This window comes from Eleutherodactylus coqui, chromosome 9 (assembly GCF_035609145.1).
Source record: "Eleutherodactylus coqui strain aEleCoq1 chromosome 9, aEleCoq1.hap1, whole genome shotgun sequence".
NCBI classification, from domain to species: domain Eukaryota; kingdom Metazoa; phylum Chordata; class Amphibia; order Anura; family Eleutherodactylidae; genus Eleutherodactylus; species Eleutherodactylus coqui.
Genome location: NC_089845.1, coordinates 86637598 through 86661517, shown reverse-complemented (window position 1 = coordinate 86661517; position 23920 = coordinate 86637598).

The window sequence follows — 23920 nt, the reverse complement described above, 5'->3', positions numbered from 1 at the left end:
ATACACCAGAAGTCATAGTAAATAATCGAGGTAAACATTTTATTAGTCATCTACTTGGTCAGAACCACGCCTGAATATAAGACTAAGTTGAGTCCCTCTGAAGGTTTTGTTTGATAATGCTGCTGTAATAGGCCTACGCTTATTCTAGGCCAAAAAGGAGGGCCTCACCTCCCATGTGAGTGCCTTATATCAGGAGTTATATCAACTGTCACTCATAAATGTGTATTCTCCTTGTTTCCAGATCAAGAGTCGCATAGTTTGCTTTCAGGGGGTTTAGTTGTCCTAAAAAGACGCAAGGAAGAGCTTGAAATCAAGAACAAAGAACCCTTTCAAGTGCTGTTAACCACTACAATCTCAGTGAAACTTGAAGAAAGCTAATTATGGGTTCATGTCAGACATTGAATAAAGATAATCAAGGAAGGAGACAAATGTGGCCCATAATCCTTTGTTATATGTAGGACCCTTGCGGTCATTGGGCTGTCATTTCTCTTCTTCCTCATAAGGGTAATAGAAGACGTACATCCTATGAAGAGGGTTATACTGTTTCATATGTAATGTGTAGAGGCGTAACTTGAAGCTCCCGGCCCCCGATGCAAAACTTGGAACAGGGCCCTGAACTATAATGCTTTACTCATAGTACTGGGTTCCCTATATAAAGAAGAGAGGCCTTATGGGCCCCAAAAAGGCTCCTGAGCCCGGGTGCAACTACATCCTCTGCATCCCCTATAGTTACGCCCCTGGTAATGTGTCAAAGATAGGAAAAATGTCAACAGATACAATGAGGTAGAAGTAAATCTACCAATGATTCAGCCATATTGTGTAATCAGACAAATGTCAACATGTAACAAACAATCTAACCTGAAATCACACCTCGGTAAGCCGATCACATTCAACATGTTGTATCATCTAAACTATGAACAAGGTGGCTTATGCAGAAAAAAATAAATCTTTTAGGAGCCATCTACCTAGAATACCGTTGGGAAACTGTAACGTGTTGTGTGGTATTTTCCTTATCCTGGATATCACCCAGCAGTAGGAAGGGATAATATTAGGAGACAGGAAAAGGGCCCAGGCGTGAGGTGTCACCCTTGCGGAAGGCAGCCTCATGGCGAAGGTAACAGCTAGGGTCCCCTGTAGGCGGTAGGGAAAGGCCCGAGAACACAAATAGGAAGGAAAAACTATCCAGGAGAATGAAAATACGCACAACAAAGGAGGGAATTGTGGGAGATATCCAATATGTTCACCATTTTGTATGTATTTTCTGTTGTCAACTGTGAATATACTGTATTTTGTGTATGGTCTAATCCTTTGGGGGAAGGGAACATCGCCCCCCCCCCCACCTCCACAAGAATTGGAGAAGCAGTGCTGTGTGTCCAAGAACTGGTCAAACCAGTTCTAACTGGCAGAAACCTATCTAGGAATATCTTTGTCTTTGTCTTGGTCAAGCAGAGAGGAGAAACAGGATGTTCTTCTCATCACACCAAATTCAAGAATGAACTGAGCGTGCTCACCGAAGTTCCTCCAGATGGATGACATCACAAGCTACCTCACAAATACCTCCCTCTGAAAATGGCCTATCAGCTCACTGTAACTGCTAAATTGCCTGACTTCCTGTGTTGAAACTTATTTAAGTTTTACCCGCGCTTAATAAAGACAGAGATTCTTTTGGGACACATGATGTAAGCCGTGTGGTCTTTGAAGGCTCTCCAGGCCTGTACACATATTATTTAATTTGGAAACGCACAGTATATCTGAAATAGCGAAAATTGCGCTAACAAGACCGTCAGGCTCATTCCTCCCATTAACAGCATTATTTGTGTATTCCTTTTATGTAAGAATTTTACTAGGTTCTGATTTGTTTCGTCCCAAATACTTGCATGTTGTGTCCACTCTACAAAAAGCCCTATGTAAGTTAGCAGTGCTGTGTCAGCTGTGAAAAACCCATTTGACTTTAATAAGTTAAGGAAAATTCAATATTAGGCCGGCTGCACACGGCCAGATTTGCATTGTGTAATCTGGAGTGGGTGTCCGCTTCAGGATTCCGCAGCAAATACCGAAAAAACACAGCATGTTCTATTTTCAACCGGATTGTGGAAAGGTCTCGGATTTCATGTTATCACTAGGTGATGACGTGGGAAAAGACGTGGTTTAAAAAAAATCTGTGTCTGACGGTGAGCCTTGTAAACCATCCGCAGTACAGAAAAGAAGAACAAATGACATGTACGCACGGATGTCGGATGGGCACAGGGTTGCATTCCGCTGAAGGCTCCCGCATGTGGAATCTGACCCGGTCATGTGCAGATGGCCTTAGGCAGGCAGGGGGTCTACAGAAAACTAAAAAATCGACAACTGGTCTACGGGGCAAAAAAGTTTGGCAACCTCTGCTGTAGATAAAGCTTGTGTAGTTCAAGTGGGCTGTCCCACACAAATGTACTAAACAAAGCACCTCCAGCATCACAGAGTTAAGCTGATTCTGTAAGGGTAATAATAAATAGGTACTAGTTGGTATTTTGGCTAAAATACACAAGATCGTAACTCGCATCAAGGGAACCCTTTGGTTCCTATAAAAGTGTATCCTGTGCATGCCTTTAATGCGTGCCCCCAGGACTTGTCTGAACAAGCCCTAAGCAACAGCAATAAAAAATAAACATTGAAGTTGAAGCGCATGTATGAATAAAGTGTAAGCTTTCCAAACATAATGTTTAAGTTTGAATTTTAGTGACATTTAGAGGTGGAAAAAGTTGAACATCAATTATTCAGTCATCATTTTTAGGTGCCAATAATATGCATATAAGGGACCTTACCCATAGGATGGAATTATGCCGAAGGACAAAGAAAATCCACTGTTGTGACATTACCCACCAAAATCTGCAGGACTAACTGCAGATTTTGTTGTGGAATTACAGGGAGGTTTTAAGCTATTTTCAATTCTGCATTAAAATCTGCAGATAGCCTGTGGACTTTGGGGCAGAATTTACCATAGCTTGCAGTGTGTCTTGCAGAAAAATCTTTGTATTTGAAAATAGGATACCGCGCTCCTAAGGACATGCACGTCCCAAACAGCAGTAAATTTACTATCACCTCGTTTATTGGTACAACGCGTTTCGTCATATAGACTTCCTCAGGTACATAATATTCCATATAAAACACTCCTATATATACATATAATAGTCATTACCTTAGCTGATCAGCTGGGCTCGTGAATCCCATTCCCCTCCGGCGTCCAGCGGCGTCCCGCCCTGCATCCCGCATCACCAGTGATGCAGGCACACATGACCCAGACGTCACTACCTTGGGCGCCGCCCCTAATGCGGGGAGGAGTAAGCTCGGGTTGTGCCGCAGCTTCTGTTGATAAAAATTGCCATGGTTACCGTTATGCACAGCCGTGCCTCTAGCCTACACGTTGTGCTTTATAACATGCTATTGCTGTGCATATATCTACCATTAAAACACATCCATTATATTCTATAAATATAAAGTTTGAACATATACATATAAAATTATGCTTGTATAAAATAATCTACTTTTTAAAAATCATTTATCAATAAAAATTATAGAAATATATAGACAGACATATTCTTTTCCCAAATATACATATAAATTATGGATCATCATGCATAGATTAGTTTTTTTCCTATTATAATTATATGATCCCCACAAAACCTCCATATATATATACTGTATATTATTCTATATATATTTTTATGTAATTAATAATTTTTCATGATTTTTCATAATTTTTTATAATTTTTCTAAAATTTCATTGAGTCCTTTAGGGATCAATGTACCTATCCTATATATCCAGAACATCTCCTTCTCTCTAAGTTTTTGAGTGGAGATGTTCTGGATAGACTCAATGGGTGTAACTCGCAATCCTGTTGAATCTTTAGCATGAATTATGGAGAAATGTCTGGAAATACTATGTTTTGTATAACCTTTGTGAATATTACTTCGATGTTGATTTAAACGCTCTCTCAGTGTGTTAATCGTTCTACCCACATATCTGAGCTTGCAAGGACATTCCAGCATGTAAATGACTCCTTTGACATTGCATGACATTCTCTGTTTTATCGTAATTTTTTCACCATTCGTCAATTCAATAGCTTTAGCCCCATGATTTATATTAAGGCAACACTTACAGCGTTTTTCCCTACATTTATAGATCCCTCCTTCCTCCCCTTGATCTCCAATGGAATCAATTGTTTTGTATATTTTATTTTCTTTTTTTGGGCACGATGGTGCAATGAGATTTTTCAGAGTTTTATTTCTCCTGAATATACAGGGAGGTCTATCGGGGAGATTACTCTCCAAGAAAGGGTCTTCCTTTAAAATGGCCCAATTTTTCTTCAGGATATAGTTAATTTTGCTCGCCTGTGTACTATATTTAGTCACAAATGATGTACGGAATTTATCCACTTTTATTTTCGTATTTGTGTTTGTTTTTATTTTTACTTGACTCATATTAGATTGGTCTATATTAGAGTTCTCTTTTTGACTCAAAGCTTGTTCATAGGCTGCCTCTATTAGCTTTTTAGGATAACCCTTTTCCAGAAAACGTTTTTTAAGGATTTTTGACTGTAGTTTGTAATCGCTTATTCTCGTACAATTCCTTTTTACTCTCTGATATTGGCCAAATGGTATGTTGTTTTTCCAATTTTTTTGATGGCAACTATAATAGTTCAAGTAACTATTAGAATCTACTGTTTTGAAGTGTGTCTTGGATATAATTTTATTGATGTTATTATCGCCTTCAAGTTCTAGATCTAAATATATAGCCTTCTTTGTATTGATGTTATACGTGAATTTGAAATGGAATTCATTTGGAGTGAGATCTTCAATATAATTTCTCAAATCCTCTTCTTTACCGTTCCATATGATTATTAAATCATCGATAAATCGTTTATACATAACTAGTCTATCATCTTTGAATCTATCCCTTTCAAATATCCCCATAACTAAGTTGGCGAAACTTGGCGCACACTTAGTTCCCATCGCCATACCGATCTTTTGGCGATAAAATTCGCCATTATACGTAAAGATATTCTTTTCAAGTATGAACATCAAACTCTCTTGTAGGAACCCTCTTTGATGAACAGGCATCAATAGATCCTCACTCAGTATTAATCCCACTGCTTCAACTCCCTTTATGTGATCTGTATTGGAGTAAAGAGCTTCTACGTCTATTGTGCACCAAATGAAGGATGATTCCCATTTTATATTTTCGACCAGTTCTAATAGATGTCCCGAATCTCGTAGGTGGGAAGGTAAATTGACAACATATTTTTGGAGCTGATGATCAATCAGTTCAGACAGTCTATGCGTAATAGCCTGCATGCCTGCTATTATAGGTCTACCTGGGGGATTAAACAGGTTCTTGTGCATCTTGGGCACATGATAGAAGTAGGGGACCCCAATCGGTGTTTCTTTTAAATATTTGTATTCCATTTTTCCCATACTATTTTTTTCATATGCTTTATCTATCAGTAAATGGAATTCTTTTGTAATAATTTTAGTTGGGTCTTCTCTTAATTTTTCATAATAATTGTGGTCCCCTAAAATTCTAAGAGATTCTGTATGGTATTGATCATACCCCATAATTGTAATGGCTCCCCCTTTATCGGCCTTTTTAATTACAATGCTGTCCTCTTCCATCAATCCTTTAAGAGTGTTCCTCTGTTGTTTTGTGAGGTTATGTGTTGTATGTTTATTATCTTTACACATAGAGGAAAATTCTTTCATGGTTTTGTTGTAAAATAATTCTAGGTACTCACCCCTCACCTCTATGGGGTGAAATCTGCTCTTGGGTCTTAGATCAGTTATTATGGGGTCTTCCATATTGAATTCCCTTTCTCCTAGTTCATCAATTGTTCTAATTTCTATATTTTTCTTTTCTTGTATTATATAATACCTATTTAACGTCAATTTACGTAAAAAGGAATTAAGATCCACAAATAGATCAAAAAGGTTGGATGCCCTGGTTGGGCTGAAAGATAGTCCCTTAACTAAGACCTCCATTTCACTCCTCTTTAGATTATATTTTGAGATGTTTAGTATTCCTTTCTTCCTTGCTTCCTCAAAGCCTACTATCTCCTCATTAATTGATTTTGTCCTCCTGTTCCTTTTTGTGAACCTAACCCCACCCCTCTTGCCCCGCCGTCTTCTCTTGTAAATTTTTTCATGGTAGATGTTACTTTTATCAGTTGATAGAACTGATGTATTTTTGTTTTTGATCTCGCCCCTAATATCATGGGATTTTTGTTGTATTGTATCCCTGAAATGTTGTTTGATGTCGTGTTTTTTGTGTTGATTGATGTCCGACTTACAGGGGACGACGTTAACCCTGGTTCTTTGTTGGTTAATGATTCTCTTCCCCCTAAAAAAGGAACCAGTGTGGTGTCGCTGTTTTCTATAGACTGTCTTTGTGATCCACCTCTTATACTCAAATCAATGATCTCATTAATGTCCGGGGGGGAATTAGCCATGGGGGATCTAAGTAGTAATTCCTCTATTTCACTAGATACTATTGTTGGTGTATTCACTATCGGTCTATATTCATTACCTTGACCCTTATTATTATCTTGTTGTAAACTCCTATTAGTTGAACGTTGATGGAGTGGTGTACTGTCTGGGATACTACCCATTGTGGAGTCCATCACGAATAATGATTTATGATGTTCATCCAGGAACTGCCCCATAGTTTTCCTAGATCGCCCTGTTGTCTGCTGGGTATTATTAACTCTTTGTTCTCTTATGTATATTACCTTGTCGGTTTGGGTGTCATTATCTATAAACCGTCTATTCTCTCTATTTTTATAATATATATGCACAGCAATAGCATGTTATAAAGCACAACGTGTAGGCTAGAGGCACGGCTGTGCATAACGGTAACCATGGCAATTTTTATCAACAGAAGCTGCGGCACGACCCGAGCTTACTCCTCCCCGCATTAGGCGCGGCGCCCAAGGTAGCGACGTCTGGGTCATGTGTGCCTGCGTCAATGGTAATGCGGGATGCAGGGCGGGACGCCGCTGGACGCCGGAGGGGAACGGGATTCACGAGCCCAGCTGATCAGCTAAGGTAATGACTATTATATGTATATATAGGAGTGTTTTATATGGAATATTATGTACCTGAGGAAGTCTATATGATGAAACGCGTTGTACCAATAAACGAGGTGATAGTAAATTTACTGCTGTTTGGGACGTGCATGTCCTTAGGAGCGCGGTATCCTATTTTCAAATACAAATATTTTACTTCAGCGACTCCCTGGCCAGGGGGACGGAGGATCCGCAGGAACTCTCCCACTGTCTAGCCCAGAGGGATTCTGAGGGACTCACCAGCAGCATTTATCTACAGGCTTTTCTGGATATAGGGTGGTGGTAGAGATCTCTGCACAGGTCTCTGCCATACACCGGGTAAGTGTGTTTCCCATTTTCAACACACGTGAATACTAGTACCATTGGTGTTTATTGTTCAGGAGCGCTAACCTGGTTATTTGTACTTTAGTGTGTCTTGCAGCCTATTCTACCTGTATGAAAGGTCCCTAATACGTAAAAGAAGTCTATGCCAATTGAAATCCCTTTCCTTATTTGTGCCTAATGCCAATCATTAGTACAAACAAGGTAGGATGAGTCTGTAAGGAAGTTTTTACAAGAAAATTCGACAATGGACAAATCCACACCAAAATGCACATGTCTTGCATTCAGATTTTGTTGTGGATTTGTCTCAAAATTGCTGTAGAGTACCTTAGGCCTCGGTCAGATGACCGTTTTTTGCCGCAATTTGCGGATCGCATAACGGATGCGCATCCACAAATCGCGTGACCGGGGCCAAAAAAGCGTCGAAAAATCTGCAGCTAGCAGCGTTTCCAGTGAAACGGGCAGACACGAGGAATCGCAGATCACGCCTATCTGCGATCTACGATTCCTTGTGTTCTATATATGCGCTCAATGGGGCTGGCGGCAGCAGCGCTGACCCCATTGAGAACATATACTACAAAGATGATTCTCCTCTGCCACAGCTGTAACAGCTGTGGCAGAGAAGAACGATGTTCGTCCATTGAAAGCAGTGGGCTGCCGGCAAGCGTGGGATGAATTTTCGGGAAGGGCTTAAAAATATAAGCCCTTCCCTGAAAATCATCCTAAAATGTGTAAAAATAAAAATAAATATATACTCATTAGAGATGAGCGAACACGTTCGGCTCCGCCCCTTTTTCGCCCGAACACCGAACTTTGCGAACACTTCAGTGTTCGGGCGAAAAAGTTCGGGGGCCGCCGTGGCAGCGCGGGGGGGTGCGGCGGGGAGTGGGGGGGAGAGGGAGAGAGAGAGGGCTCCCCCCTGTTCCCCGCTACTGCCGCCCGCGCCGCCGCGCATCTCCCCGCCCCCCGGCGGCACCCGGACACTTACGCGCGAACACTGCAGTGTTCGGCAAAGCCGGTGTCCGGGTGCGGATGTGTCCGTAACGGACACGTTCGCTCATCCCTAATACTCATCTTGTCCCCGCAGCCGGAGTTCAGCCGCGGCCGGCCGGCAGTTCTCCTGAACTGCTCCGTGTAGTATTCAGCAGCCGGGGATTTAAAATCCCCGCCTGCTGAATGGGCTGCCTCTAGAGATGAGCGAGCGTACTCGGAAAAGCACTACTCGCTCGAGTAATTTGCTTTATCCGAGTATCGCTGTGCTCGTCCCTGAAGATTCGGGTGCCGCTGCGGCTGACAGGTGAGTCGCAGCGGGGAGCAGGGGAGAGCAGGTGGGAGAGAGGGAGAGAATGATCTCCCCTCCGTTCCTCCCCGCTCTCCCCTGCAGCTCCCCGCTCCGTGCCGGCACCCGAATCTTCAGGGAGGAGCACAGCGATACTCGGATAAAGCAAATTACTCGAGCGAGTAGTGCTTTTCCGAGTACGCTCGCTCATCTGTAGCTGCCTCTGATTGGTCACAGCCCTCACCAATCAGAGGCAGCTCTCACTCATCCATTCATGAATTCATGAATGGGTGAGTGAGTGCTGCCTCTGATTGGCTCAGCGCAGGGACCAATCAGGGGCAGCTCTCAGCTGTAATTCAATAGCTGAGAGCTTCCCCTGATTGGTCCTTGCGCTGAGCCAATCAGAGGCAGCACTCACTCACCCATTCATGAATGTGTGAGTGAGAGCTGCCTCTGATTGGTGCGGGCTGTGACCAATCAGAGGCAGCCCATTCAGCAGGCGGGGATTTTAAATCCCCGACTGCTGAATACTACTCAGAGCAGTTCAGGAGAACTGCCAGCCGGCCGCGGCTGAACTCCGGCTGCGGGGACAAGGTGAGTATATATATTTTTTTTATTTTTACACATTTTAGGATGATTTTCAGGGAAGGGCTTATATTTTTAAGCTCTTCCTGAAAATTCATACTGCGCTTGCCGGCAGCCCATTGCTTTCAATGGAGCCGGCTGTATTGCCGACTCCATTGAATTCAATGGGCGAACATCGTTCTTCTCTGCCACAGCTGTTGCAGCTGTGGCAGAGGAGAATCATCTTTGTAGTATATGTTCTCAATGGGGTCGGCGCTGCTGCCGCCGGCCCCATTGAGCGCATATATAGAACACAAGGAATCGCAGATAGGCGTGATCTGCGATTCCTCGTGTCCTATAATTTATCGGACATCCACATAAAAAGTGCCCATGTGACCGTCCCATTGCGAAGCAATGGTTCTATTTATGCGCAGATCGCATGAGCAAATCACATGAAAAAACGCCCGTCTGACCGAGGCCTAAAAGAGAAATCTGCAACAATTTCACAATTTATTTAAATCACTGTTAGCCTGTTGTATTGATATATTTTTTTTCATTATTTTTAAAATGATTCCACCAAAAACATCATAACAACAGAGGCAAATTCTGTGTCAAATTAAATATTTTGAAAAATGGATTATAGAAGAAAAATACCAGGGTGTGATCAATACGAGTTTATGTGAGCTGTTCAGGATGTTTTCAGATTTTAAAACATGCCACTTATGTATCTATGACAAATTTTAATTGTATTGCCTATATCATTCTGTATCACTATTTAGTCACATGTTTCTATGTGGAGTAACTGCTGTGAATTAGAAGTATTTTTATACAGTTGATTTTTATAGCAATCTTTTGAAAATGAAGTGGGAAATTTAGCAATTCTCCATTGGTATAAATGCCTTCTAGCTGTCTGCTTTTTAGCTAGGAGGCATTTCTTCTAAAATAGATTTCTTGAGGAATATTGCCATTCAACAATTGTGACAAATAGGATAGAAAATTCATGGGTTTATTGTGTAGGCAACAAAAGGACAAAAAATGTTCTACACATTGAATCCCAAAGAATTTGCATATAGGATTGATAATCAAAGCAGTTTTTAGGTATCCTCTTATCTTTCCTTGTTAGAGACAATGAATTGTAAATCAATGTATGTTTGTAGTGATGTCTTCGTGTCTTTTCTAGTTTCAGTAGTTTTCTGGTGCTATAAGTTTTTAGCAAAGGATTTTTTGCAGCACTTTCCCTAGCGTTTTATACTTCATTTTTTTAGCAAAAAATATGCTTGCCCAGGATGCAGGCTAATAAGCTGTTACTGTATGAAACACACTATAAATAATGCATTCTTTATGGAAACTTTCCTCACTTTTCATGAACTTCTCGGGTCCTTGGCGTTTTTTTTTGAATTGCAGTGTACTTTAGGCAAAAAAATTTCTAAAGATTTTTTTTTTAAATTGTCCAGGACATAGATACATTTCACTGGCAAGTAGTCTAGGCAGGGGAAGCTGAATTCAAAATAACTAAGAGTTAAAATATTGTAAACAAAACCTTAAGGTAGGTTCTAGACCTGAATAGCACACTTAATCCCCCTATGTAGGTCAAATTTATTTATGACTAGAGATATCAGCTACTAAAATATTAAAGCTGTCTTTTTCAATTAGAGTGTTGAAACATAACTGTAGCAGCTGTCTTTTTAGTTACAAATTCGGGATGTCTAGCTAGAATAAGTCCGCTGTGAACTGCTGAATTACATATATACATGCACTATTATTATAAGATACAAAGTTCTGCTTCGTAAACTTTTACTTGAGCAAAAATAGGAAGCAAAATGTGTGCACTGTCTTCTCAGTTGATGCAGGTAAATTTAATATATGCATCTAAAAAGCTTAAAAAACTGACAACAAAGCAACAGCAGCAATATGTAGATTCTAAAAATGCGCTTGATGGAACATAACATGAGGAAAAACATTGTGAATGCACTCTTAGCAGCAATGGTTATTTCTAGCACATGGTCACATGGCAAGCAATGCAATTATTGACTCACTGAGAGTCAAGAAGGAAAAGCTTGACTATATTTATCTATGGATTATCTCAGCATCTACACTCTTCAACATTGAAATTGCGACACTAAGAAAAAAAGTTGTGGAATTCTGAAAATTGCAAGATCAATAGGCATGTTAATGTGTGGGAAAACTCCCACACATCTGGGGAACACTGCCCCTCCCAAAAATTGGTCAAAATATTTTGCAGTGGTGTAGGGGTCAATCATCACTGAAAACAAAAAAGTGTCCTAGATCAAAAGTTTTGCTATGCAAGACCGCAGGTGTGATGCTTATTTTAATCCCTTAAGAACCAGGCAGTTTTGGTCCTAAAGGACCAGACACTGTTTAGGGATTTTACTAGAGATGAGCGAGTATATTTGCTAAAGGCAATTGTTCGAGCGAGCATTGCCTTTAGCGAGTACCTGCCCGCTCGAGACTGAAGGTTCGGGTGCCAGCAGCGGGCAGGGAGCTGCAGGGGAGAGCGGGGCGGAACAGAGGGGAGATCTCACTCTCCCTCTTTCCCCCGCTCCCTCCTGCTGACTGCCGCTACTCACCGCTCCCCCGCAGCGGCACCCGAACCTTCAGTCTCGAGCGGGGAGATACTCACTAAAGGCAATGCTCGCTCGAGCAATTGCCTTTAGCGAGTATACTCGCTCATCTCTAGATTTTACCCATGTGGTAGTATTACTGCCCTATTTTATTCCTTTCAGCTACCAAAATAATTTTTGCTATGTTTTTTTTTTTCTGTGACATATAGGGCTATTTCTTTATATCCTTTTCCACTGACTTTTTTTTCTCCATTTTTTAGTTTTATTGGGGGTAAAAAGGTAAAAAGAAATGTTTTTTTCTAAATTTATAGTTATATTTTTGTAAATTAGTACATTTACACTAAAATAACGTATGGGAATGGGATTCCTCATTTTGTTTTGAATGTTTTTAAAAAATATTATATGTACAGTTTTGAATTACAGGGTGCATATAGTGATGGTTTTGGTTGGTGTTGATGGTGGGTCATTTTCTTTTTTATGTGTATATTTTTATTTTATTCTGTATTTTTTCTACTTATTTTTGTAACTATTTTTTTTACCATCTATGACCCCCCAATGACATCAGATAAGACCTTTGGAAGTCATTCACATTGTCTTTTTTTATTTTACACTTTTCCACTGTAGCTGGAACATTCATAGGAGTCCCAGTTACAGGAAAAACACTTCCCTGTAGTGACATAAGTTACTAGCAGAGCTGATCAGGGTCTGCTAGACCCTGCAGCTCTGCTGTAACAGGGGGCACTCGGCAGTCATATGATCACTGAGTCACATAGTTTAAATAATATTTCCACTTTCACTTTTAGTATCTAGCACTCATTGAGCACTGTGTAGCCAGGAAATCAGAAGGCAGAAGTGATTAAAAACTGCTTCCCCCTTCTACTCTGGGTCCACTGCTGTGTCTGATAACTTAGGACTCGTCCTGCTCCTGCTTGATTGTAGGAGCAGAGGATTTAATTCCATGCTATTGGCTGATTTAATTCCATCTGCTATTGGCGGAATTAAAACCCAGGACCAAGTGCCGTATATTTACCGTGCTTGGTCCTTAGGGAGTTAAAAGCAATGTCATACATTTTACAAGGAGAAATTCTGCAAGGGGAACATAACACTCAAGCATGAGTCTTCTCCAAGGAACAGCTGTAGAGCTACCAAAATATTACTAGACAAGTCAGCAGATGTGCTGTTTGTTTTAAAAGTAATGTCATAAAGTTTGCAAAGGACAGGTGAACAGCACAGCCAAGCATGGGCCTTCTCCAAAAAAAAGCTGTAGAGTTAGTCTGTACGCAATGCTGTCTGCTATCTGCTAATGAAAAGTGAACATGACATCATATTCACCATTCAGTAGCAGAAAAAGCATTACAGAAAAACAATACTACATATAGATAACAGTGGAGTCGGAGGAAAAACATGAAGAAGAAGAGGAGAGCTTTTTTACAATTCCAGCATTAGCGCATCACTTCTAGCCTGAACACTTATGTCCTGCTGTGCTTAGTCTCCTTGATGAGAAATACAAGAGATAGTGAATATGTCTCACAATATATGTGTGTTACAATGTGTATATGTGCTTGCAGGTATGTCACTGTGACTACAGTACATGTACCTTTATATATATATGTATGGGTTTCAGAGTATGCGTGTATAGCCAAATGTGTCTCCATTCTTACATTTCCTCTTAGCTGGATATGCTCAGAAATGTGTGTTATGAGATAACCAGCTTTTCAAAATAATATCACTTTGGTGTATCTCTATCCTATATGAGTTTATTGTGGTCACCCAGTGGTTGCATTGTGTTTTGCAAAATAAAATTTTTGCTCACCTGTAACTATATTGCATTGAATTGGTTTCATGAGGATTTGCAACCCTTTACCAAAGAAAGCTAAGGAAAGGAGAGGGGTGGAGTAAACCTGATGGTATTGAAGGATTCGGTTCCAGATGAATGTCTAGGGACCAAAAAAAGCTTTAGAAAAGGTTGTGAAAATTGGATGAATTGTGGAGGTGCAACCAACCAGAAGTACCCACCAAAGGTGAGGACAACAGATGTGTGAAAAACTAAAGGAAGAAAAACTGGTGGATAGGCGCAACTCTCCAGAAAAGATAGTGGGACAGTAGGGAGTAATATCCAACTTCTCTTTAATTAAGTATATTAAAAAGCCCTTCTTCAGTCACTCTGGGTGGGACATCACTTCTGGGACTACAGGGATATGGATTCCAAAAGTGCTGGTGGTACCAGTGATGAGCTCTCCCCAGCTCCATCACTGGTAGCACCAGCACTTTTGGTTTAGCGGATATTACTCCCTACCATCCCACTATCTTTTCTGAAGAGTCGCACCTATCCATCAGTTTTTCTTCCTTAAGTCTTTCACAAATTAGAGCTAAGGTAAGTATAGGCATCTGTGTGTGTGCACACTCAAACATTTATCTATGTGTGCATGCATGTCACAGTATATATACACATACACACACTGTATATATATATTGGCCTCACATACCTTTTGAAATTAACGTTTAAAAATCCTGTGCTATATCTACATTTGAGCTGAACAGTCCATTAGGCATAGCCAGACTGTGCCAGCTGTCCAGAGAAGTCTCTGTAACCCAGTCCTCTTTTCGTGATGTGGATGACACCCCCTATGTCATTGACAGGCCGGTGAAGATGTTGATGTCCCGGAACTCAATGTGTGACCAACACATGTGCAGAGGGGCCTAATGAGTCTAGCCACAAAAGGGTAACACAAACTGCACGTGCGGCAGTTCCGTTCTGTTATCTGGGACATTGGCATCTTCACCAGGCTGTGGTTGATATAGAGGATGTCATCCACATACATCAAAGGAAGAGGAGCTGGATTACAGCAAATGTTCCAGGTGGCAGTTACGTTCATTCTGCCAATGATTTAGAATGGTGATGCCAGGTAAAGAGTTCCCTTTAAGCATTATTTAACCTAAAATTTAAGAAAAAAACTTTATCTTCTCATTGAACATTGGAGGCATCTTGTTTTTAGCCTTTCATCTAATTCTTCAACAGGGGAGTCTGGCACATGCTGTATAAAGCACACATACTGACAAACCACGCAGAAAATGTACCAGCGTTAATTAAGCACCCTAATATGTTTGCAACTGCTGACAAGATCATTCTCTTCAGTTCTATTCACATAGGAACAGAAAAATGGAATGCAAATCGAAGACAAATCTGTGACATGATGGACATGAAAGGCACCTGACCGATTACGGTCAGGTGCCGTCATAGTTCCAGTCATTTTAGTTGTGTTATGTATTTGTTTTTTTACAGAATCTGCAATGGAAGCTTATAACAGGGCCTTCAATGCTGATGTGAACAGAGCCACAGTGCAACTATGTCAAATAGGAAGATCTGTAAGTTACTCATTAGTTACCTTCTTCCCAACTTATTCCACAGTTCCTGATATATTCAGATATTCCCGAAAATATGCATATTACGTAAATTGAATTTTACAGGAATTTTAACTGTAGATATTATCAGATCAACTACCAAAGCATATAGAATATATATGTTTATTTTATTCTGTGATTTTGTTTTACTTATTTATGTAATTCTTTTTTACTATCTATGCCATCATATAAGACCTCTGGGGCACAGTCACATGTTTTTTTTGTTTTTTTATTTGACAGTTCTCCACTGTATTTGGGGCATTCATAGAAGCCCCAGTTACAGGAAAAAACATCCCCTTGTAGTGACAATAGTTACTGGCAGAACTGATCAGGGTCTTCTAGGACCCTGTAGCTCTGCTGTGCCAGTGGATCCTGGCGGTCAAATGACCGCCAGCTTGTGTAGTGGAAGTTATGCTTCCACTTTCACTTCTTAGTACATAGTGCTCATTGAGCACTGTGTACTTGGAAAAGGAGAAGGCAGAAGGGGTAAAAACCATTCCTGCCTTCTCCTTCAGGTTCTCAGCTGTGACTAACAACTGACAACCCGTCCTGCTTCTGATTCATAGCAGAACCAGTGGCTTTAATCCTGTGCCGTATTTTTCCTATTGCCTGGGATTAAAGCCCAGGACCAAGCGCCGTAAATCTACGGTGCTTGGTCCTTAATGGCTTAAAGGATTGAATGCTAAGGACTAAATTTTTGTGTTATTATATGACAGGCAGTCATAGTTAGACTTTCCTTCACATAGTTGGTGGCCCTATCCCTATTTTTAAAAACCCTTTTCAATGCAAGGTAGCTAATTGGAGCCATCATTGCCACACCACCTGTTTTTGTCTTCTGCGGTAGCCTTGTGTGTCGCAACATAAGAGATAAGAAATGTATTTGAAAAGACTACATTTTGCATTATTAACACAATTATAGTATAAAATATATTAGAAATTGTCTTTGCCCAGCAAAACAGCAGTCCTCCAAAAGTTTAAATGATGTGTTTTCCGCAGTATAGGAAAGAGTTCTGACAAGTAAATATTAAATGTGTTTAACATTAATGTTAAGTACTATTTGATTTCAAGTACTTTACTTTTCCATTTCATCTGCCAAGTGAATAGCAAAACATCAAAAAAACAGAGCCTCTTCTATAAGGATGTTTATCATGTTGATATGTTCTGCATTCATTCTGTCTGTTTAATACTTTTTGTTTGAATGACAACTTCAGAATAGCATTTGTGGTCTTCAAAATTATATAGCTTGGAGACAGACATTTATTATCTGATACCAAGTTCTGTATATATGCAGAAACCTTGACAGGGATTTTATTTGAAGTACAGAAAAGATTAAAACCAAGATTAGTTTCATATTAAAGTACTATCATTTAAACAATATGAAGGCGGGTAGACAGATATTGATCAGGGAATGTTATGCCATGGTTTCAGCCTTCTGATAAAAAAAAATCTTTGTATACACCTGATATACAAATATGTTTTATACACTGATGTAAACAAAGTTCAGAGGTGATGAAGAGTTTTATAACAATCAGAGAAGCGTGTTAATTTGTGAAATATGTCTCACATGTAAACTGTAAATAATTTGCTCCTGAATAATGAGTAAGGATTTAAATTACTATTAACCAGGGTCAAAAGGGATGTCCAGTAATCGGACAACCCCTTAATTAAAAACAAATGACCAATCAACATGTGCATTGACCCAGTGCACGGGATGTTAACAATTCAATAACCGAATCTATCCAAGTGGTATTGAACAAACAATTCAAATATAAATAAAACAAGGTTTCTAATAACATTTAGGTCTTATCATACCTATCGTGTTTCCCCGAAAATAAGACAGAGTCTTATATTATTTTTTGTTCAAAAAGGTTTACCTTTTTATATGTAAAGCTGCCTGGACACTATTTAAATTGACTTTTTAAATTAACTGCTAGCAGGGCTTAATTTTGGAGTAGGGCTTATATTTCAAGCATTCTGAAAAAGCATGAAAAATCATTTTGCATCCTCAAAAATTCTGGAAAATCATGCTTTGTCTTATTTTCAGGGTATGTCTTATTTTCAGGCAAACAGGGTAGATGTGTTATTCATATATGCAGTGTTTGGAAAACGGTACACTGTGATTGTTATGAGTGGTGTAGAAAGATGGCATAGCTATCACAAGCTATCCATGGTAGTAACATAACATAGTATATTTGGCTGAAAAAAGACATGTCTATATAGTTCAGCCTATTGCCCCCCAAGGAAGCCAAAAAAATTAGGTTTGCAAAGAACATCTAAGCATATTATCAAACTTTTGTTACATATGTAATACGAAAGATACAGCAGTATCAGGCATGGAGTATACATTTATAAAACCTATGTAATAGTTACTTCTCAGTTACCACAAGCTACAGAAACTGCGCTAATGATAATACACATACAAGCCAATCCCTACCAGTAGCATCTAACCACAGAATGCTAAAATCTGTAGGGCAGTGAAACTCCCAAGGAGTTAGCACTGAACAACACAGAGTTTAATAAACTGTGCAATGTGTACAAGTGCCGTACAAGAGTTTAATTAAGAGAAAATCAACTGAATACACACAAGGCCAAGAAATAATCTTACCCTAACCCAAAACTAGAAGGCAATAATAATAATATTTATATAGCGCCAACATAATCCACAGCGCTTTACAAACTGGGGAAAACATACAAAAAATAGGTCATCATAACATCCAGTAATAAACCAATGCTCATCTTGAAGAATAGGGGTGAGGGCCCTGCTTGTAAGGGCTTACAGAATATAGGAGCTTCTGCAGACAAATGTAGGCACAGGTATGCTCACAATAGTGCGAAAAGTGCGGCTTTTTGTACTGTGAAGGTAACGTTATCACGCACATATGGGCACTTTTAACCGTACTTTCTGCGGGAACCACCATAATTTCAAAGGCTGTACAGCTTAATTAGTCCCTGGTGTTACCGATTTCACTGCAAAATTGTACAGTTCATTGCACAATTTTGTGGTGATCGGGTGCGCATTGGTGCACCACCATAGACTCCTGTGTTGCCATTGGTTTGCAAATGTGCAAAAAATAGAGCATGTCATGTTTTTATGCACACATGTAATGTGCATGCAAAAGCGTAAATCTGAGTGTACCCATTGAGAACAATGGGTTCGATTCCCTGCGCAAGGCATACATATTTTGCATACACCAACGCACTCGTGTGGTTAGGTCCTAATGAAGTATACACATAGGATGCTATACTTATATTCACACATAAAGCTGTGTAAGTGGATCACCAGCCATGTTTCCGAATAAACAGATAAGAGGTGCAATGGGGTGTGTAGGGGATGTCGCAGGAAGAAAAGGCGCAAGTTTTTAAGGAAGAATGTAGAGGCAGGATAAATGAGAAGACTTTAGATTAAAGAATATGATAGGCCTCCCTAAGAAGATATGCTCTTAGGGCACGCTTAAAGCTGTGGGCATGAGGACAAAATAAATCTTCGGGAGAGGAGCAGCCATCTGTCCATATACACTAAGTAGGATAAGAAAAAAACACAAGGGGGGAAAGTTAAGACCCTTTTTATAACATTTAAATCCCCATATGTATATGTGCTGCTGTGTAGGGCACTCGAGAAAGGATCTGGGCATATTAATAATAACAATCTGTATCTTTATGGCACCAAAATATTTCCTTGTACTTTACAAACCACAGGGTACATGAACACACAAAATCAGACATTACATACAGTAGTAAACTCATAATTCGAGGCATGAAGGCCCTGCACCACAAGAACTTACAATCAGTGAAAAGACAAGGGTAACACAAAAGCCATCTTTTACTAAGTAGTATACTACACATAAAGCTGTATGACCCCAACTGGTATTAAAGCACTTTCTGAAGTGGCTGAGTGCACAGAGTAAGGCCGCCTGCACACGGGCGGAAATCCCGCGGGATTTCCTCCACTGAAAGTTTCCATAGGAGTGCATTACAATACGCACTCCTATGCAGACGGCCGCGGTTTGACCGCGCGAAATCTCGCGGGGCAAACAAACCGCGGCATGTCCTATTTTTGTGCGGGGCACGCACTCACCCGGCCGCCAGCTCCGGTCTGCGCATGAGCCGGCTGCGCCGCAGCCGGCACATGAAAGAGCCGGGGCCGCCAGGCATGGGTGAGTACGCGCTCATCTCTGCAGGCTCTCGGGTCGGGTCCCGCGGCGAGAATTCTCGCTGCCGGATCCGACCCGCTCGTCTGCAGGCGGCCTAAAGGTTTACTGATGGAAAAAGGATCAGATTCTGAGACAGAATGTAAAAAGCCCATAAACAGAGAAGAGTTAGATTAGGCAATGTGGAAGGCTTACCTAAAGTGATGTGTTTTAGGGCATACTTAAAATTGTGGATGTTGGTGATTAAAGGGGTTGTCCCGCGAAAGCAAGTGGGGCTCAGCACTTCTGTATGGCCATATTAATGCACTTTGTAATGTACATCGTGCATTAATTATGAGCCATACAGAAGTTATTCACTTACCTGTTCCATTGCTAGCGTCCCCGTCGCCATGGTGCTGTCTAATTTCAGTGTCTAATCGCCCGATTAGATGCGCTTGCGCAGTCCGGTCTTCTCCCTGGTGAATGGGGCCGCTCGTGCCGGAGAGCTGGTCCTCGTAGCTCCGCCCCGTCACGTGTGTCGATTCCAGCCAATCAGGAGGCTGGAATCGGCAATGGACCGCACAGAGCCCACGGTGCACCATGGGAGAAGACCCGCAGTGCATCATGGGTGAAGATCCTGGCGACCATCTTAGTAAGGTAAGGAAGAAGTCGCCGCAGCGCGGGGATTCGGGTAAGTACTAAACGTTTTTGTTTTTTTTAACACATGCATTGAGTTTGTCTCGCGCCGAATGGGGGGCCTATTGAATAAAAAAAAAAAACGTTTCGGCGCGGGACAACCCCTTTAAGCTTATTGTCTGGGGTAGTGACCTAATTTTCTGATACCTTCCCACATGTGATGTCCATTCTTCACAAGACCTCCTTCTCTGCTTTCCTATAGTCCACTCTTCAAAGAAGTGTCTTTAAGATTCTGGAGACTCTGGTGTTAGCTATCCTAACATATTAGACTCTCCAGAACTTTGAAAAGCTTCAAAAAGAAATGGAAAACTTACCTCTTCAGAGAAGCCTACAACCTATAGTAGCACAGCTGCCACTACTACATATATGAGCACCCTCTACCCTCATCTACTGTCTCCTTCCTCCTTCCCTTGTAAATTGTAGGTTTTATGAGCATGGTCATTTTTCTTTCTCTAACAGTTTGCAACTCATTTATTTCATGTCTATTGTTCTTGTTGTTTTTCATGTAATGTACAGTTTCACATGTACAGTGCCCTAAAAATTAATGTCTCTTTAAAATAAATAATAATACAGTTCCTGAAAACTATTTACAACAATTACTGTAAGGCAGAAAAGTCAGATAGCAGCACATATATTGCTAAGATAGGGTTCCGTAATGCCTAGATAAACATTACTTACAACATGATGACAACAGTTCAATGGACAATATCTGGGACTTCTCTGTTCATGCTGGTCTATGCCTTATTAATTTATACAGAAAATAGCTTGGCCCAGCTCACAAATGTCATGACACGTAAGTCCCATAGACATGCATGGGAGTTATGGAACTAATGTAGCACATCAGACTATGTTGTTTTTGAAATCTGGGAATCACTGGAACAGCATAGCCCTCTATGCTAAGCTGATTCCATAACTCTCATTCACTTCTATGAAAGTTGTAGAAATGATGTAAAAATAGCCAGCGTGGCCCTTTTCACAATCCCAACCCACTGTGGTCACAGCATACAGGCAGGTATTCCCATCTCAGTCCTGATCTTCAAGCCTTGAAAATGGCTTCACAAAGTTGAGCCAAAACATTGCATGCATGAATTAATGACTAAAGGAAGGAAGGGTAAATAATGTTACAGAAGAAAAAAATTATTCTCTGGTACGGAGGAGGAAATAGTCCGTGGGCTTGCCTTGTCCATGGTAGCTTTTGAACTTATCTTTTCTGGTCTCCCGTGTCTGGTGGTGAGAGCTGTCAGCTGTATTTTAGTGCCCTACTCCTGGGCTTTTTAAATCTTGTTGCACATAGTTATCGGAGTTTGGTGCAAGGATAGGACAACACAGAACTGTCCCATGAGTTTTGGAAGACAGGTGGTCTGCATCAAAGAGAATGATACCCTGCAATCAAAACAATCTAGAGGTTCAGAAAGGAACTGCCATTCCCTCACCTCTGTAAATTGAAGAGAACAGGCATGCCTGTGAGACATGGTAAGTGTCTGAATTTAGGGAGGGGAGAGTGGGTGGGGGGGGGTAGACATATTTATTTTAATATTAAAATGGCTTTAAGTAAAGTAGAAGGTATGGTTGAAATTGATGTACAGTTATTTTTAACAAGGGTATCATGGATGGATAGATGGATGGACGGACGGACAGACAGACACACAAGAACATTTATAATAACAATATTCCACAGTTTCTCTCTGTGTCATTCTGTATATGTATAAATATATACAATTGCATCAATAATTGTTGTATAAATTTCCCCTGGTCCAATAGAGTTCCAGTACAAGTAGGGGACATGTACTATTTATTTGTAAGCATACCCCGAAACTGTGACTTAACTTTAAGAATACAATTTGCTACTCAAATAATGATTAATCCAAAAGCATCATCAGCTCAGTGGTATGTTCTTGAATAGTTCTTTATTATTATAATATAACCCAGTTAAGTGAAAACTATACAAATTAATCCTTTGACAATTACAAGACCTAGACCTCTTAGCAAAATAATTCCACATTTCCTTTTTAAATTAAAGTCAATTAGAGATCAACTGCAAAGAATTTCACTGTTAAAATTTGAATTTGCTTTGCTCACATCTAAATTATTTCATTCAAAAGGTAATAGAACCGTTTCTTTACTTTCACAAAAGTGTAGCTGAAATTAACATAAAGTGTAGAAAAAAATATCTTGTACTTAATTTAAAGCCAGTAAATGTAGGAATATTCTCCACTTCCATATTTTAACATTAAAATCAACATGTCTAGAAAAAAGTCACTTCATGTTCCATATACAATTTTTGCCGAATTGGACAACCCAAGGGGCGCACCTGAGCATCATGATGAATTCTTCTACTAAAATCAGAGAAGTAAAACAGTTTATTGGCTCATCTTTTGAAGTTGGCCCAGACCGTTTTAGTGTCAGAACCGGCAACTCTCGGGGCCTTTGTGCCTGCACTGCCAGTCCTACACCCGGGTTGCAGGAGTGTGGCGCAGGGGAGCCCCAGTTCTAGTGATATCCCCTTACCGCTGTAACTCTGGTTGCCGCCGGGTTGCTAGGGACGCAGCGGGTGCCGCCCCGCAGCGTGTCCCCATTTCCATGACTACCGGGCGTGCATCCTCGGCATCCGTCTGTTCAGCAAGCCTGGGTGCGCTGTTCCCAGTGTCTCCTTGATTGGGCCCTACTGCTGTCAGGCTCCCAACCCCAATCAGCTGCTGGGGTGGGTGTACTGACAGCATTTAAATGTGTCTGTTTCCTTCCAGCATTGCCAGTGTTAGTTTGGTCTTCCAGCTGCACCCGCGTATTGTTTATCTCCTGTTGTGTCCCCGGCTTTCTGACTTTCTGCTTTCTGGACTTGACTTCGTTTTTGCCTGACCCCTTTGTACCACGTACACTCCTATAGTCTGATCATTCTACTGTTTGTTTGTCTCCAGTGTCTGTTTGTCATTCCCGTGTCCAGCTTCCCTAGTTTAGTGTAGGGAACGCTGCCCAGTTGTCGCCCTGGGGGTTAGCCCAGGGGGACAAGTAGGCAGGGACAGGGGTTACGGGTTTTCTCAGGGACTTCTTTTATCCCGGACCCTGTCCTGACACTTAGATATCAACTTTAGAAACTAGATGGACATGCTTACTCTATAAATTAGCCTAGAACATTGATCTCTTATTTACAAAAAAGTGGAGATGCTCAGCACAGTTTCTATTGTAAAGGAGTCTTTTTGAAAAACTATGTTTTGAAATAAAAACATAAACCTTAATGTACGTCTTTCAAGTGAATTACACAGGGCCTTTAATTTTATTATACCATGCATAAACACCACACAGAATTATAATTTATAGTCAAATGACACGTAACCATTTCCATTTCCCACTTATACTGAAGTAGTAAATTGAATTGTAGCCCTACTTCCTAACAACAGTACTAACAGAGATCTTTCCCTAGCCCTAAATATCCAGGTGACATTTTCACTGTTTCACTCTATTCTCTTATGAAAATGATATCTCTGTATGGTGTATAAACATTGTATAATGATGTGATGTCTATGTATGGTACATTGAAATTTAAGGCTCTGTGTAGTTCCCTGGAAATGCATTGCTTGTTTTGTAAGATGACCCTGTGCTCCGGCATACCTACCTCATGATGTGGAAGGAACAAAAAGTTTTACACAAGATGTACACAAGGAACAAGTCTCAGATGCATCAACTTTTAATTTGCAACATATTGGAATAGTTTTAAGCTATAGTGAGCATGTACATAAAATTTGCAAGCAAACCTGCAACAAGTATGTAAATTTGGCACAAAATTGCAAACTCTTTGTCAGGATCAGTGGAAATAGATCCATTGTTCCACACATTACATACTAACATAGTATGTAA